This window comes from Peromyscus eremicus, chromosome 16_21 (genome assembly GCF_949786415.1).
Source record: "Peromyscus eremicus chromosome 16_21, PerEre_H2_v1, whole genome shotgun sequence".
NCBI classification, from domain to species: Eukaryota; Metazoa; Chordata; class Mammalia; order Rodentia; family Cricetidae; genus Peromyscus; species Peromyscus eremicus.
The window spans coordinates 50,903,661-50,920,356 of NC_081432.1; positions in this window are offsets into that span (position 1 = coordinate 50,903,661).

Genomic DNA, 16,696 nt, shown 5'->3' on the forward strand with positions numbered 1-16,696 from the left:
GAGGGGGTGGCTCCCTCTTGACTCAGTAACATCCAGCAATAGAGGGATGGATAAAGTTTTAGCATAATTTAACTCTAGTCAGAACCAGAATTCATTGTCATGAACACTGTCAAGTGCCAACTTCCAAAAACCTGTATGATCATTTCTTTTAACCATTGCAGTGATAAGCCACTCCCAGCATTTCAGATGAGCTAGGAAGTTACGCACGTGGATTCACCTACATCAACACAGCAAACATTATCGGCCTGTGTGAGTCAGGTCCTGGCCTGTGGGTGTGGAGCACACTCTATGCAACATCTGTGCCCAATGGGCTTTTTCCTACAGCATAGTCTGCTTGAAACACTCCTCGACAAGTAAAGATTTAAATAACAGTGTTAATTATATGTCAGTCACCTTTCTCTGTGCCTTGGAAATGCTGGAACATATCACTGAGATGCAATTATTTTGTATTTCATCTCTTTATTAATAGTTTCACTTTATGATACACTTCCTTATGTGCGGCCCCAAAGTCAGACAGTAAGAGACAACTGATGTTTCCCCTCCTAAAATTTGGTTTAGCTGCCAGTAAAAGTGAAAATCAATCAGATCCTCACTATCCGAGTGTCACTTCTCAAACCTTTCTGAACCAGCTTTGAAAAAAAAAAAAAAAAGGAATTAGCAGTGTTACTAAAATTGTTGCTGCAGCACAGTTGATGCTGCAGACATCAGTCAAGAGCCAGAGTGGCAGAGGATACACAAGGGTTGCAGAGCTTGAAGTCAAGCATTTTATTTGAATTTTTCAAATTTTTTGAATTTCCATGGAAGTTCATCTTAGAAATAAAGATGATAAAAATCAGTGTGAGATGCTCATCTTCAGATCTGTTTATGATATCTTATTCCTTTAGTGCCAATGAGCACTCTCTGCTCTGGTTACCTTTTTTGTCCACTTGACACAAACTAGAGTCACCTGGGAAGAGGAACCTCATTTGAAGAATTGCCTCCATCAGATTGGCCTGTGAGCTTGTCAGTAGGGGTATTTTCTTGATTACTTACTGAAGTGGAAGAGGATAGCCCACAGTAGGTGGTGACACTCCTGGTCAAGTGATCCAGGGTCGGATAAGAAAACCAAGCCAGTAAGTAGTGTTCCTCATGGTCTGTGCTTCAGTTCCTGCCGACAGGTTCCTGTTTTGAGTTCCTGCCTTGCCTTCCCTCAAGGATGGACTATAACCTGTAAGCCAACTAAACCTTTCTCTGACCTACGTTACTTTTGCCCTATCACAGCAAGAGAGAAGCTGAATAGAACACTGTGAAATCTAATATGGTTTCCTATCTCATCAAAGCCTCTCTTGGGAAATCATTTGTTTATGACCATGTTGAAGAATGAGACTGGCAATCTGTAGGTTGGTACTTGGCAGTGAACAGAATAGTGGGTTCTATTCTGAAGGTTCTGACAATTATGGAAAAGCATTTAATGAGGATATGATATAGTTATATTTGCAAGATTCTTGTTTTAGAATGTGTGGGGAATGCTTTGTTCTCCACTTGAATCCTCATTCCTGTTCTCCTGCTCCAAAGAAGTATACCTGGTTCTTCTTGGAAAGACCTCCCTTCTCTAACCAAACAAGATAAGGGCCAAGACCATGGAACCCACTGGTCATACCCCTTGGTAAAAGTTGGAGGGTGTGCAGTTACCTAAAAGAGCCTGTAGAGGCTGTTTCTCATTCCCACCTAGCCTGCTCCCCCTACCCCCCCCCCCCCCCCGCCTTCAGTCTCTTTCTTGTAGATGGGTCTCCTGTTCCTTTTTCACATCTCAGAGCCCATCTAGTGACCTCATCTATCAGTGAGCTGCTTTGGGAGCCTCGTGTCTGCTTGGAAACTTGCATTGTGAATTTCCAGATTGAAACTGGAAACCCACCATCTCTTGATAAGCTGCTCCCCTTTGTCATCATTCTCTATAGCTTCTCGTTCCCAATACTGATGACCTGCTTTCCTCACCAGAAGCATCTTAAGCAAGGATTCTTCACTCTAGTTACATCTCTATACTCAAAATCTAGGAAAGTACCTGGCATGTAGAAAGCATTCAAAAAGGTTTTAAGGAATGGATATTTAGATTTATCTTATTAAATAAGTATAATGTGATTTCTATGCGTTGGACATTGTTTTGAGCACTATACAAATGTTAACGTTATTAAACTGGCAACAACCTAATTTAAACTCTGGTGACAACCCTATTTAAACTCTAATGACAATTTCTACTTAAGAAGGTATTTTTTTTCTCAACTGTTTTATAGAAAACAAAATTGAAATGCAGGGGGCTTCAGTTACATTGTATGTTCTTTGTGAGTGAGAAAGGTATTTAAATTAAATTATGTGTACTTTATGAATGAGAAAGCCACTCAATTCCTAAGCCCTGAGTTCAACTAAAGGAATAAAGGAAGTATGGTCCACTCGCCGTTTTCTACATTTCATCTTAAGTGATCCGAGTACAAGCCAAATGAACCTGTTTGACACTAGCTCGGGGTCGCCATTTCACTGTCCTTGGGCTTCCTCAAAGCTTACAGCTTACAAGGCGTACGGAGGCTATTATCAAGGAAAAAGGGGCAAGGAGACATTTATACTTGTGCAGGTCTACTTACCTTTTGATAGAGGTAGAAAACGGATCACATGAGGTCATGCAATTTCAGAGTAAGGAACCAGATGGGGTGGGGCTACCAGAAACAGAACTCAAGCCCCTATGCCATAGGACCTATGGGTTGCCTATGGACACTTCCTTCTCCTCTGGGTTGTCGGGCTTCTACTAGGCTGAAAGTTGCCTCTATAGATCACAGGATCCTTGGAGCTACCTATGGGACAGAGTAATAATATTTACAATTCACCTTTTTTGTTTTTGACAAATAGCTGTAGCATATCCAAATAATAACCTCAATGCTTGGGAAGCATCGAAAGTTATTGGAAGGGAAATTCGAATGGGGGAGGAAGCCTACCTCTTTCCACTTCCATTGATTCCATGTTTAGGGAGTCTCTGGGAACAAATGGTTGCCAAATAAACTTCCTGCTGTGTTTTCTTTAATTAACAAGATGGGTTAGTTGTAATTATTCCATTAATTGTTTAAATGCAAATAAGTGCTACTTAGAATCTTGAAAAGCATTTCTTCTTCAATGTGCTAAGCCCCCAGCCTTTCCTCTCATTTCTGTTCTAAATTTGTCTGAAAAATTGTCTTTTTATTCATGGTTCAAAAATAAGTTTTCTTCAAATTCTAGTGGAGTTAAATTCTGAAGTAGTAGAGTCTGAATGGAAGTAATGAGTTGAATCTGTGTGCCTAAAAAAGATGAGTTTCCATTGAAACCATGTTTACGGTGCAAAAAATAAAACCAGAATGAAGTAATGAAAGAAATCAAAACGGGAACTATCCAAAGCAAAAGTCATTTATACTTCATGATGAGATACCAATCTTGGCTATATGAAGCTAGTCTTTAGTTACTCTTAGATATGTTTTTTCCCCCCCATGGATGCAGCTTGCTCACAGCTCTGTTCCCTGTCTTTCAAAAAACAAGTTTCAAGGTTCAAACAACACAGAAGCAGAAATTCTTTATCACACCTGCATAGAGAGTCTTGTGTTTCTGTCATGACAAGAGATCATAATGGAACCAGCTGCATAGGCAGATTTCCCACAGGTGGCCCAGAAAAAGCTTCCTCTACAGAGGCTTCATGAACAAACGTGGGATGGTAAACAAGGATGTAAACTAGGATATAAGCAACAGAGAGGTGAGAAAACTGCTTCCTTTTCAACCAAGGAACTTTCCCAGAGTCCTCTTTGCCCTATGGGTTCCTTCTCCTTTTTCTTCCAGAACAACACTCCCAGCCCCACCCCCACCTCCCACAGCCACATCCACTTTAACCAGATGGTAAATTTATTTCCAGTGCACCTTGCTCCAAGATTCCTTTTGTCTAGATTTTACAAAAGGTCAACCTGACACTGCTGTATCACTTTGCATTTATTCAGGCATCCTGTGCTGCCTAGGGAATGGGAGGAAGTGTGTTTTCTCTTTCCAGTGCATTCTTTTCTGGGGCAGATTTTACCTTTGAACAGACAATTATTTTTGTCCAGAACCCACTTCTTGTTAAGGTCCCATGGAACCCACAAGTGGGTAAGCCTCTGTTTCCATGGCTCGGCTGTCTAATTGTGTTCCGGAGGATTATTGGTTAGCATTGTAGATCAGTCTTCTGGTGCATAATTATGCTAGTACTGTGAATTTCAAAACAAGCATCATGTTGCCAGGTAGGAATAAATCGCCAACCAAAGAAAGGGGCAGGAGAGCAGAACCGTTTCAAGTTACTGCCGCATATCAGTGGCCTCCTCCACTGAGTGATTTTCCAAATCAGTCTAAATGATAGCAATTCATCCTACTGACGGAGGCTGTCACCCATCAGGAGTGGTTTGGCAGGTGTGTATCATCAGTTTGAGTAAGCAGCAGCATGTTAATAAAGAGATGCTGGTGATGTGAGATTTGATAGTAATGTGGTCCCAAAACTCTCATGGACAAAGAAGAGTGATGGTTTCTGTGCAGAAGAAGCCGTCTCGTGTAAGATGAAGGCTAGACCTAGCAAGAGAAGGTGCTTTCTCTTCAAGGAGCGAACTAGCGAAATAAATGGTGATCAGAAAATGAATTCATGAAAAAGAAAGGGAGGGAGTTGATGGCGATGGGGAGAGAGGTGGTACCGTGCCGATATAGACTTGTCATTTGGGGTGTTCTGTTTAGGGATACTGAAAGTCGGCATTCTAAAACATTTGAAAAGTTCCCAGAGAGCTTCTCACTTTTAACCGTCATCTCCATTTTTCTTAAGCCAGTGGGTACCAAGGCCATTTACCCTCCAGCTGTTGTGTGGTGATTCAGATGAACAACGGGCAGCAGGCAGAAGAAAACATTGAATTAGCTCAGGAGTGTCTGCAGCCAAGGCCTTCCTCTTGCTCAGCTCAAGAGTTGACTTGATTTATAGCTCGACTGGTTTTGAATGATTTTGACGGATGACTTGAAACAATTAGAAATATAAGTAAATATCTCAGAACCGTGACAGATTTCATAAAGGATAGACTATGAATAGTTACATAGATAATAGAATTTAAGCTATAAAAATAAATGCACATAAACTGAAAACTTCTTTGTCATCTAGATGTTCAAAATGATAGAAAACTTCAAATGTTCCCTCACTTTAGGAAATGTTATTAATGGAATATTGTTACTGTGACATTGATGTATGTACTTTGAGAACAGTTCACTTTTTTTTATGTCTACCAGAGATTACACCGAAAGCTAATGTGTACTTGGTATTTTGTGAGTATGTTTGATTTCTAGAACTTCTGTAGATGTGGGTTTTCTTTTTAAAATATTTTTAAATTGTGAGTGTGTATGTGAATGTATTTGTGTGTGTGTGTGTTATATGTGCATGTGTTTTATATGTGTTTTCACCTGTGTGTGCAGGTGCACTCACTCATACATGCATGTTTTGAGATCAGAGGTCAGCCTCAGATGTCTTCTTTGTCCTTCTCCACCTTTTTTTTTACTGAAAAAAAATTCATTTATCATATTCTGATCATGCTTTCCCCTCTTCGAACTCTTCCCAGTTCCTTCCCACCTCCTCACCCATCCAATGCCTTCTCTCTCTCTCTCTCTCTCTCTCTCTCTCTCTCTCTCTCTCTCTCTCTCTCTAAAACAAACAGGCAAACAAACAAAAAGCATACACAAAAAAAGAAAGAAAAAACACAAGAAACATACACACATAAGGAAAGCCCATAAAAATACAAAATTGGAAACCATAATATGTAAGCAAAAGATCAGTAAGACAAAAAAATGCCCAAACAAAGCATTATGAAAGAAAATGTTGACAAAAACTGCCATTGAGTTCATCTGCCCAATGGTTAATATACCCAGTGAGACCCTGTTAGAGAATGCTATTTTTTTCCTTGCAAGCAGATATCAGTTGGAGACAGCTTCTTGATTAGGTGTGGGAGCCTATATCCACTTGTCGCTCCCAGTGCTGGACCCTCTCTGGCTTGAACCTGGGCAGGCCCTGTGTGTGCATGCTGCCACAGCTTCTATGAGTTCCTTTGTCTTATCAATTCTGTTGTGTGGAGGACACTGTTTCCTTGAAGTCATTTGTCCTCTCAGGCCCTTACAATCTTTCTGCCTCTTCTTCTGCATAGCTCTCTAATCTCTGGGGGGAAAGGTTTAATTATATATTTCAGTGAACATGGAGAAGCCAAGTTGGCACCTAATGAGAGCCTTCACTTCTATTGACTAGTGTTCATGGTACTGGATGGTACTCCTCATGCTCCCAAAGGAGAAAGATAACCACCAACCCATCTACTAAACTTACAATCTACAATGCTGACCTGATTGCATGATATGCTGGTACAATAGTAGTGTAAACAAGGGAACATCAATGAACTCTCTGATTAGACGTAAGGCCCACTCTACAAGATGGAGCCCATGCCTGACACTGCTCCGGTTGAGAACCTGAGATTAGATAGGCCATGGGCATAGGCAAAAACCAAATACTATTGTTCTGCTAAAGGAACACAGCAATAAAATGACTCTTAATGATATTCTGCTATACCCATAGTGATGTGTGTCTCTTCAGCCGTCATCAGAGAAACTTTCTCTTACAGTATATGTAGCTAACACAGAGACACACAACTGGACAATATGCAAAGAATGCAAGATGTTGAGTGTCCAGTCCTAGATAGGATGTCTTCATCAAATCCGCCTTAATTTCTAAGACTGTCTGCTGTGGATATCACTCTGTATAAATAAACACTGATTGGCCAGTAGCCAGACAGGAAGTATAGGTGGGACTAACAGAGAGGAGAATTGAGGGAACAGGAAGGCAGAGCAGGAGACGGGCTGGAGCCACCGCCAGGACAAGCAAGATGTAAGGTACCAGTAAGCCACAAGCCTCGTGGCAAAGTATAGATTAATAGAAATGGGCTAAATATAAGAGTAAGAGCTAGACAATGGTAGGCCTGAGCTAATGGCCAAGCAGTTTAAATAATGTAAGAGTCTGTGTGTTTATTTTATAAATGGGCTCTGGGACTGGCGGGAGTTGGTGGGAACTGGAGAGAAATTCTCCAGCTACAACTGTCTCTCTCTGAACCCGGAACCCACCACTTCCACTAGACCTACTGGCCAGTGAGCCTCTATGATCTGCCTATCTCTACCCTCTCCCAGCATTGGGGTTACAGGTGCACACTGCTGCCCCCACCTTTTATGTGCTTGCTGGCGCTCCATTCTCAAGTCCTCACTCTTGCTCAAAAAGCACTTTACACATTGAGCTGTTTCCCCCAGCCTCTTTTCTCCCTGTAGATTCACATTCTTCGATTTTTGACTATTCTGTTTGTCTGCATGAGTCTAGTTGGCTGTGTCCCAACATCAAGTTCTAAAAACATTTGCGCCTACAAGTGCACATGTAGTGTGAGCAGAGAGCAGTGTGTGTTTTCTTACCTTTAAAATTTACTAAAAGATACAGTGTTTGTATGGAGTTCCTTAACAAGAGCAGCATGTTCTGTAGTGATGGGGCACATGTGTAATTTTGAGTAATAAAATGCACTTTCATGCTTATAAGGGAAAACAGCAATCATGAGTAAGAGATGGGAGAAGCAGGCATAGGCTTTGACTTAAAATGGCTCCTGTTTTACAGGAGATCTAGAAGGAGGGTCAGGTGACTCAGGAATTCATGAAGATTTCTTCTCCTGGTAACTTAATGAAGGTCTGTAATGAATCCTAGGGAATGGAATAAAGGCCTGGAGTATGTTATTTCTGCCTTCCTCTAATACTACATAGTCTTTTTCCTCTCTGAAAGCCATAATCTCTAAGGCCTGCGCCTACTATTTCCATGTTTTACCAACAAGCACATTACAACCTCTTTATCAACTCAAAGTTCCCAGGATTTGGTCCACCCAGTAGCACAGCCTGGGCCTTCAGTGAGACTGAAATAAACAGAAGCTCCTTTGGTTTGGCCTTCAGGAACTACAAAACTACTACTTTAGTAGTTCTTGAAGTTCTATTTCCTCCAAAGCTCAAAATATTTGAGAACTGTGTCTAAAACGTGCTCAACATGAGGTGAATAGGCCGCCTCACATTCTTTTTTTTTTCCCCATGTGAAGAACCTGAGCTAAAATCTGCCTTATAGACATGATTACTTGACTTCCTTCCCAGAGGAGACATATTTCAGAAAGTGAAAAACTTGAAAAGCTAAAAGATGTTTAGAGAGACATAAGATTTAATTACCCAAAAGAGGGAAGATTGACAGAGACACTGTATTTTTCTGATTCTATTCTGAGTTTACCTATCTGTGTTTTCCCAGGTCTTTCAGTGAATGAGGAGCCTCAGTTATGTGTTTGAAAACTCTCCGAAGCCTTTTTTCCCCTAAGACTGGAAGCATGGGTGTCCCTTCACACCTCATTCTACCTTCTGTCCATATCCACTCCCACCGCTGTGTCCTCATCCACACACCACTTCCCACAGGCTGAGCACTTTAGGAAAGTTCCGTTGTCTGCTCACCACCACCAACTCTACCACACAGACCTGATTTGAAAGCATCCGTTTGTCTTCAGTCCAGAAAGAATTGTTCTGTTCAGAAAAACATTAGCTCCCTGTAGTTCTCCTCAAATACACTAATAGTTTATATGACAGTTTGTGTTTCCAAAATAAGGAGACATTTAAAAGCTAGGTTGATAATGGTATGCCATGTACTCTGAGTAGTGTTCAGTAGGCATGTTTTCTTTTTAATTATTTTATGCGCAAGGGTGTTGTTTTTTGTTGTTGTTGTTGTTGTTTGGTTGGTTGGTTTGGGTTTTGGTTTTTTCAAGACAAGAGTTTCTCTGTGTAGTTTTAGTGCCTGTCTTGGATCTCGCTCTGTAGACCAGGCTGTCCTCGAACTCACAGAGACCCACCTGGCTCTGCCTCCCGAGAGCTGGAATTAAAGGCGTGTACGCCGCCACCACCCAGCCTCATTGGGGTGTTTTGCTTGCTTGGTTGTCCATGTACTCTGTGAGTACAGTGCCTGTAGAGGACAGAAGAGGGAGTCAGATGCCCTTTAACTGGAGGTGCAGATGGTTGCAAACTGCCATGTGAGTGCTGGGAATTAAACCCAAGTCCTCTGGAAGAGTAGCATGTGCTCCAAACTACTGAGCCATCTCTCCAGGCTCTGATAGGCATACTTTCAAGGATATTTTTTCTGCTCTCCAAAGAGGCAAAATTCCAAGAAATGGTTAGTTTTTGTTCATTTATTTTTATATTCCAGTTTCAGCAAAGGGCCATTTCTAGATCATCTTCATGTCATCCTTTCAATTATGTGTCATTCTGGTGGGATTTTCCGTGTTGCAGTGACTGTAACCAGCCATGATCCTGACTGATGCCTTTCTTTACCATTTATGTCACGAATTCGTCTCCTGCAGGGACTATGTGAGGAGGCATGCTGGCCCACTAGCTTTGTGCTGCTTTAAATACATGCACACACAAAGAACTGAGCGGAAATGGCTGAGAATTGATGAGGGCAATATTCTGAATAGAAGCAATAGTTACATTCTGTGCATTTAATTAGCCACGGCTCTTTAGGAACTGGTGTAAATGTCAGGAGGTTTGTAACATGGGCAATTCATCTTCACAGGAAAAGAAAATGCTATGTGACGGCAGAAAACAAGAACCAAGTAACTAATAGTCACAGCAGACAGCTTGTAAATTAGATATAGGTCACTGTTTTAATTAACGATGCTGTTAGTTAATGAGAAAACAACTAAAACATGTGCCTTTCGGAATCCTGAATTTGTGCCAAAAAAATAAATAAGTAAATCTTCACCGAAAACTATTTTAAGAGGAACTTGTAAACAAACTAACTTCAAGAGTAGACTGTAAATATCAAGCAATATGCAGCAAACTCATCTTTTTCAATGAAAATGTATCATGTGGATAGACTTCCTTATTATCTGGGAAGGAAGGTTAATGATAGGTAGTCTCAAAGACCATTAGACAGAATTCAAGACTAACTAAATCACTGCCTCCTAGGTTTCCTGACTTTTTTATACACATTTTCTTATTATTTTTTAATGAAGTTAGTTGATTGGTTATTTGCATGGGTATGGGTGGACGAGTGGGTGGGATCTGTGCCTGGGCACATGTAGGGAAATCGTATGAGAACTTTGAAGAGGCATTTATCTCCTTCCACCATGTAAGTCCTAGAGACTGAACTCAAGTTGTCAAGCATGGCAGCAAGTGCCTTTATCTACTGAAGCTTCTAACTGACCCCTTCCTATTTAAGGACAATAAGAAAGATGTCCTGCATTTGTCAAAATTATGTACTGAATAATGATGAAACAGGACAACTCCTTCAAAACAGATGACAAAAATATTTGCATTGTCCTTGGCTCTGTAGAAGGCTGTCAAAGCTAAGCTGCTAGGGACTTCACCAGAGAAGGATAGATTCAGTATTAGTAACATCAATTTTACCATAACTTTTCCTCCAAGGAGATCAAGTACTTTGAATGTTGTCAGAAAATCTACATGCAGTCATTTAACTAAGTGTTGGACAATTTAGTTCAACCAAGTGAGAACTAATTTAACCTAAGATTGGCCAGGAAGGCAGCTACCAAAAAATTACCTCTAACTTCAATCATCCTGTGTGAGTATTTGAAGTCATGTAGATCATTTCAAATGAGTTTTAACTCATTTGAAAATAATGCATAAAGACCCTACATAAAAGGTGACCTAGAGAATGCAGTGATCAAGCACATGGTGATGCTGAATCCTAGGTGACTGAACAGAAAGGACACATTGCTTCTCAGGAGTCTATCCCATAGTTTGATCACTGAAAATGACGTTTTTCACTGAAATTTTCAAAAAGGTAATTAAAGACTCATGTGTAGGAGTAAGGAACAGTACACATACCCTGTGTCCACTTTACCCAAATTCCCCAGAGTAGCATTTGTTACATAACTAACATAACAGTATTGCTAGAATTCATGGATCATATTCAAGTAGAGGCTTGGGTACTTAAGGAAACAACCTAGGTTGTGGCCATTTCCATTACCTCGAGGCTTGAGGACCTCACAAGTTGCCTCTGTGTGTGTGTGTGTGTGTGTGTGTGTGTGTGTGTGTGTGTGTGTGTTAGTTTCATAGGTACAGCTGTGTGTACATGTGTCTAGAGAACAGAAAGATACATTGGGTGTCATTCCTCTGGTGCATGGATCTTGCTTCTTTTGAGATAGATTCTCTTATTAGCCTAGGACTCACTAGACTAGCCTGGCTGACAACAAGCCCCAGGTGTCCAAGTGACCAGCACTGGGCTTAGAAAAATATGACACCAAATGCAGCATTTTTTTCTCTTTCTTTTTATACATGTTCTTAGGACTGAACTCAGGTCCTTAAGCACCTACTACACTATCCCACCTTCAAGTGGCCTTTTTATAACAGATTCTCCCCTTCTTTCCCTTCATCCTCCACCCTTCCAAGGGCCCAACCACAGCAATACTAAACTCCATTTCTAAACTGCTTTTATCTTTTAAAAAAGTGATTATAAATGGAACAATGATGGTGGAACCTGCTGGAATTGGCTCTTCTCCACTCACCAACATTCCCTAGTATTTTTCCCAACTGTATATATCAGTTGGCTCCTTTTTATTGTTGAATAGTATTGACTGATGTATATACACCACATATAGCCTCTTTAATGTCCTTACAGTGAAAGATACCTAAGCTGATTCAGTCTTCAGTCATTATGAGTAAACCTGCTGTCATCATCCCTGTCCCACTTTTTGTATACACCTGATCTTGTTTCTTTAGCATGGATACCCAAGAGCACAATGGTTGCCGCATGTCAACTCTGTTACTTTACTAAGAGGTTATGAATCTGTATTCTGGTGATACAGTTTTGCACCTCGGCCAGCAGTGTGTGAATGATCCAGCCTCCCCAAAGACTCCTCAACATTTTTTGCTGCTGCTGATTGTTATTACTATTTATTTTTACTTTAACAATATATATATAATAAACTTGCCTGAGGATCAGAGGACAGAGCCAGCCACTAGATTAGACATAGAGGTCAGGCAGTGGTGTGGTAGCATACACCTTTAATCTCAACACTTGGGATCTCATGCCTTTGCTTGGGAAGCACACATGCCTTTAATCCCAGGAAGTAATATGGCAGGACAGAGAAAGGTATATAAGGTGTGAGGAAACAGGAACTCTCTCCCTTTAGGCTTTGGATTTCATACAGGTAAGTACTAGTGGCTGGCTGTTCTGCTTCTCTGATCTTTCAGCTTTCACCCTGATATCTGGATCTGGGTTATTTTTAAAAGACTATCTAGATTCAAACAACATATATATACCAGATTCATGGCTTGCAAATATTTTCTTCTAATCTGTAATTTACCTTTTTATTTTTCTGACCTGAGCTTTCTCCAAGTAAAAACTTTTAATTTTGACAGGGTACAAATTTCCTTATGATATTTGTCTTTTTAGTATCAAGTCTAATAACACTTCTTGGTTCAAACATACAAAAATTTTTTATTATACCTTTTTAAATTTTTTATTTATTATTTAGAAGTTCATACAATGCATTTTGATCATATTCTCTTACCTTCCCCAACTCCTCCCAGGTCCTCCTCCACCTCCTTATGCACCCAGCTTCTTGTTCTTTATCTCTTAAAAACAAACAAAATCTAACAACAACATCAAAAAAGCACATACACATGAACGCAAAGGAAACCTGGAGTCAGGTGGTTTTGGCCAGGCATTCCTGAGCATGATTTTTCCTCTAATCAGTTGCAAATATGGTCTTGCTAGTGCTAGGAATTTGTGTCCACTTCACATTTTTAGTGCTGGGATTTTGTCTACCTTGAGCTTGTGCATAAGATGAATTGCTAAATGGTCTTATTAATTTAAAAAAAAACTGAGCCAGATATTGGGGTAAAATCTGAGAGATCAGAAAAGCAGAAAGAAGCCACTCACATTCTTACCACTTGGAAATCCTCAGCCAAAGAGACCTACTTCCTGTATACCCACGCCTATATGCCTTTCTGTTCTACATCTCACTTCCTCTCTCTGCCCAGCTACATCACTTCCTGTCTGTCTGTACAGACTTCCAGACATCTATGATTAGTGCTGGGATTAAAGGCATGTGTCACCATGCCTGGCTCTGTTCCTCAGTGTGGCCTTGAACTCACAGAGATCTGGATGGATCTCTGCCTCCTGAAAGCTAGGATTAAAGGCATGTGGCTACCATTGCCTGACTTCTATGTTTAATACAGTGGCTGGCTTTTTCCTCTGATCCTCAGATGAGCTTTATTAGGGTGCACAATACTTTGGGGAACACAATTTATCACCACACTTGTGCATGGTTTTCACTGAAAGTTTTTTGGTTTTAATATGTATGCCCCCTCTTTTGAGACAAGGTCTCTCTATGTAGATCTGGCTGGCCTGGAATGTTCTTTGCAGACCAGGCTGGCCTGCCTCTGCCTCCCGAGTACTGGGATTAAAGTTGTGTTGATCCTTTATAACTGATTTAGTGTAAGCTGTGAAGTACACATTTGGGAGTCGTCTTGCTTCCTTCCCTTCTCTTTCCTTCCTCTTCCTCACCTTCCTCTGCTTTCTCCATCCCTCCCATCCTTATTTACTTACTTCTATCCTTGCCTCCTCCATTTCTTCCTTCCATTTTTCCTTCCTGTCTATTGATGTGATGTTGAAAGTTTGTTCTTCCCACACTGAATTGTCTTTGTACCTTTAATAACAACCAGCAGAGCATATTTGCATGGCTCTATTTCTAAGTTCTCTTATCTCATCCACTGCTCCATGATCTGTCCTTCTGCAAATACCACATGATCATGGTTCCTGGAGCCATCTAATAGACTTTAATATTGTGTAAGGTGATTCACCTTTCATCTTTATTAGGTTCTCTTAAGATTTCAAAGGCCTGTAAATTTCCATGAACAGTTTGGAATACATGTGGATCCCCAAGAAGCTTTTCTGAGATTTTGACAGGATGCCTTTATATTAACTACATTGGTTAGTAAATCTAGCCTTTCTACCCACCTATTTCAGTCTTCTCTTATTTCTTTCATCAGTAGTTTGTAATCCGCACTGTATAGAAGCTGCACAGGTTCTGCTAAGTGCATAACTAAACGTTATTTTTATTAGAAATAGTTGTGAATAATACTATATTGTGAATTTGGGCTGCAACATGCTCATTGCATATGCTGGGATTTTGTGCAATATGATTCACATTTTTATGTATTGACCTTTCTATACTAAACTTACCACACAAACTGTATCGGTTGACTCCTTAACATGTTATAGACAATCATGTCCTCAGATAGTAGAGACCATTTCTGTTTGGCTTTCCAAACTGGATCTTTTACTGACTTAATTTGCTTCATTCCAATCATTACAACTTACAGTAATATCTTTAATTAGAAGGATGAACATAGACATCTTGCCTCACTCTTGATTTTAGAAAATAACATTCAGTTTTTTACCATTAAATGTGTTAGCTGCAGGGGGTTTTATAGATGATATTTATCAACTGTGATTGATGTTATTAATCACTCTCTTTCTCAATTGCTGAATATTTTATGAGGAATAGATGCCAAGGGCTTTTCCTGAATTAATTGATATGTTTATGTGAATTTTTATTTTCTTTAGTTTGTTGATGTAATGTGTTGAATGGGTTGGTTGCAAACACTGAGCCAGCTTTACATACCTTAAATAAATCCTACTTGTCATATTTTTTTACATACTGATGGATTCAGTTTGCTAATATTTTATTGAAGTTTTTCATATCTAAGTTCATGAGAAATATTTGTTTATGATTTTAGTTTATTTTTTTAATATTTTTATCATTTCAATTGTGTATATGTGTATGTGGTGTGTGCACATGAGTGCAAGTGTCCACAGAAGTCGGAGGTGTGAGATCCCCCTGGAGCTGAGATTATAGGCTGTTGTAAGCCACTTGTGTGGGTGCTCGGAATTGAACTCAGGTCCTCGGAAGAGCAGTATGTGCTCTTAACCACTGAGCCATCCTCCAGCCCCTACTTTATTTTTCTATTAACTTTAGTCATGCATTGTTTGCATGCCTGTAGTCTCAGCTATTCAGCAAGGTACAGCTTTAGATTAGGAATTCAAGACCAGTTTGGACATCATAGCTAGCAAATTGGTTTCTTTAACCAATGAACTAGGCACAAGGCATCTATTGACACATGCCTTTTGTCCCAGTACTCAAGGGGTAGAACAGTGAGAGCCACAAGTTCAAAGCCAGCCTGAGCTGTACAGTATGCTCCAAGCCAACATTGTTTACCCCCCAAGAACTTGTCTCAATGGGAGGAAAAAGAATTGGGAATGTGTCCTATTTTCTGGAAGAAATTGTGTGAAGTTGGGTGAGAAAAATAGAGCTTTTTCTTTGTTTTCTCTATTCTAGGAAAAATTATGTAGAACTGGCATGATTTTTCTCTACCTATTTAGTTGATTTCAATATTGAAACTGTTTCGCCTAGACACAGCTTTTACAAAAGCTTTTTAATTATGGATTCAAATTTTCAGAGATTATAAAACTATTCAAATTATTATTTGTTTTGTTCTCATGGCTTTTGTCCAATTTTCTGAATTGTCAAATTTATCTGTGCACCATTATTTCTAGCATCTCTTTATCAGCTTTTAATTACTTCTTTTATTTTTTGAAATTATAATATAATTACATCATTTTCCCCTACCCTTTCCTCTCCCCAAACCCTCCCTTACTTGCTCTTTTCAACTTCATGGCCTCTTTTCTCATTAATTGTTGTTACATGCATATATGTACATGCATATTTATTCCTAAATATAGCCTGCTCAGTCTGTTTGTTACCTGGATGTATGTTTTCAGGGCTAACTGTTTGTTACTGGGAAACAAATTGGTATGCTCTTCCTTGGGAAAGACAATTTGTCCCATTCTTAGCATTCCGTAGGTGGCTGTAGTTCTTTGTGTAAGGTTGAGGCTTTATAGGCTTTCCCCCATTCTTGTTCAGCTCATGTTTAGGCAATCACATTATTAAGACTTTCTGTATTTATGAACCACACAATGACCAGCATGGCATAATAACCCTAAGTAAGGATGCCATAGTGGTATATATGCTTTGGCAGTAACCAACAGCTCTCTAATTGGACTTAAGGCCCACTCAACAAGAAGGAATCATGCTTGGTACTGGAAACCTAGCCAACTACTCAGTACTAGTGAATTCATGACTCTGGGAAAAAAACCTACAACCACCACTTTACTAAACCAGCATCATCCCTAACTGCATTCTAAATATTTGTCCTTATACCCACAGGTAGTAAGTGTCACCTTTACCCCTCAGCATGGAAACTTCTCTTTACAACAAATGGAGACCACTACAGAACACTATAACCAATCAAATTGCAGGGTTGTGGAGCACACTCCCAATAAATATATCTACAAAACGCTCCTGCACCTAGGGCTTAGGGACCATTGCTATATAAGAAGGCTTGGAAAGGTTGTAAGAGCCAAAGGATCAGGGAGTTTGCTGTGAGATTGTGTCTTCTGGTCTATCAGCAGCTACATCCCTAAAGACTCTTTATTGATTTTTCGTGACCACCGTGTCTGTGATGACACCCTCTGTGACATTCCTGAGACTGGTAATTTTTATCAGCTTACAAAAGATTTGCCAATTTTATTTAT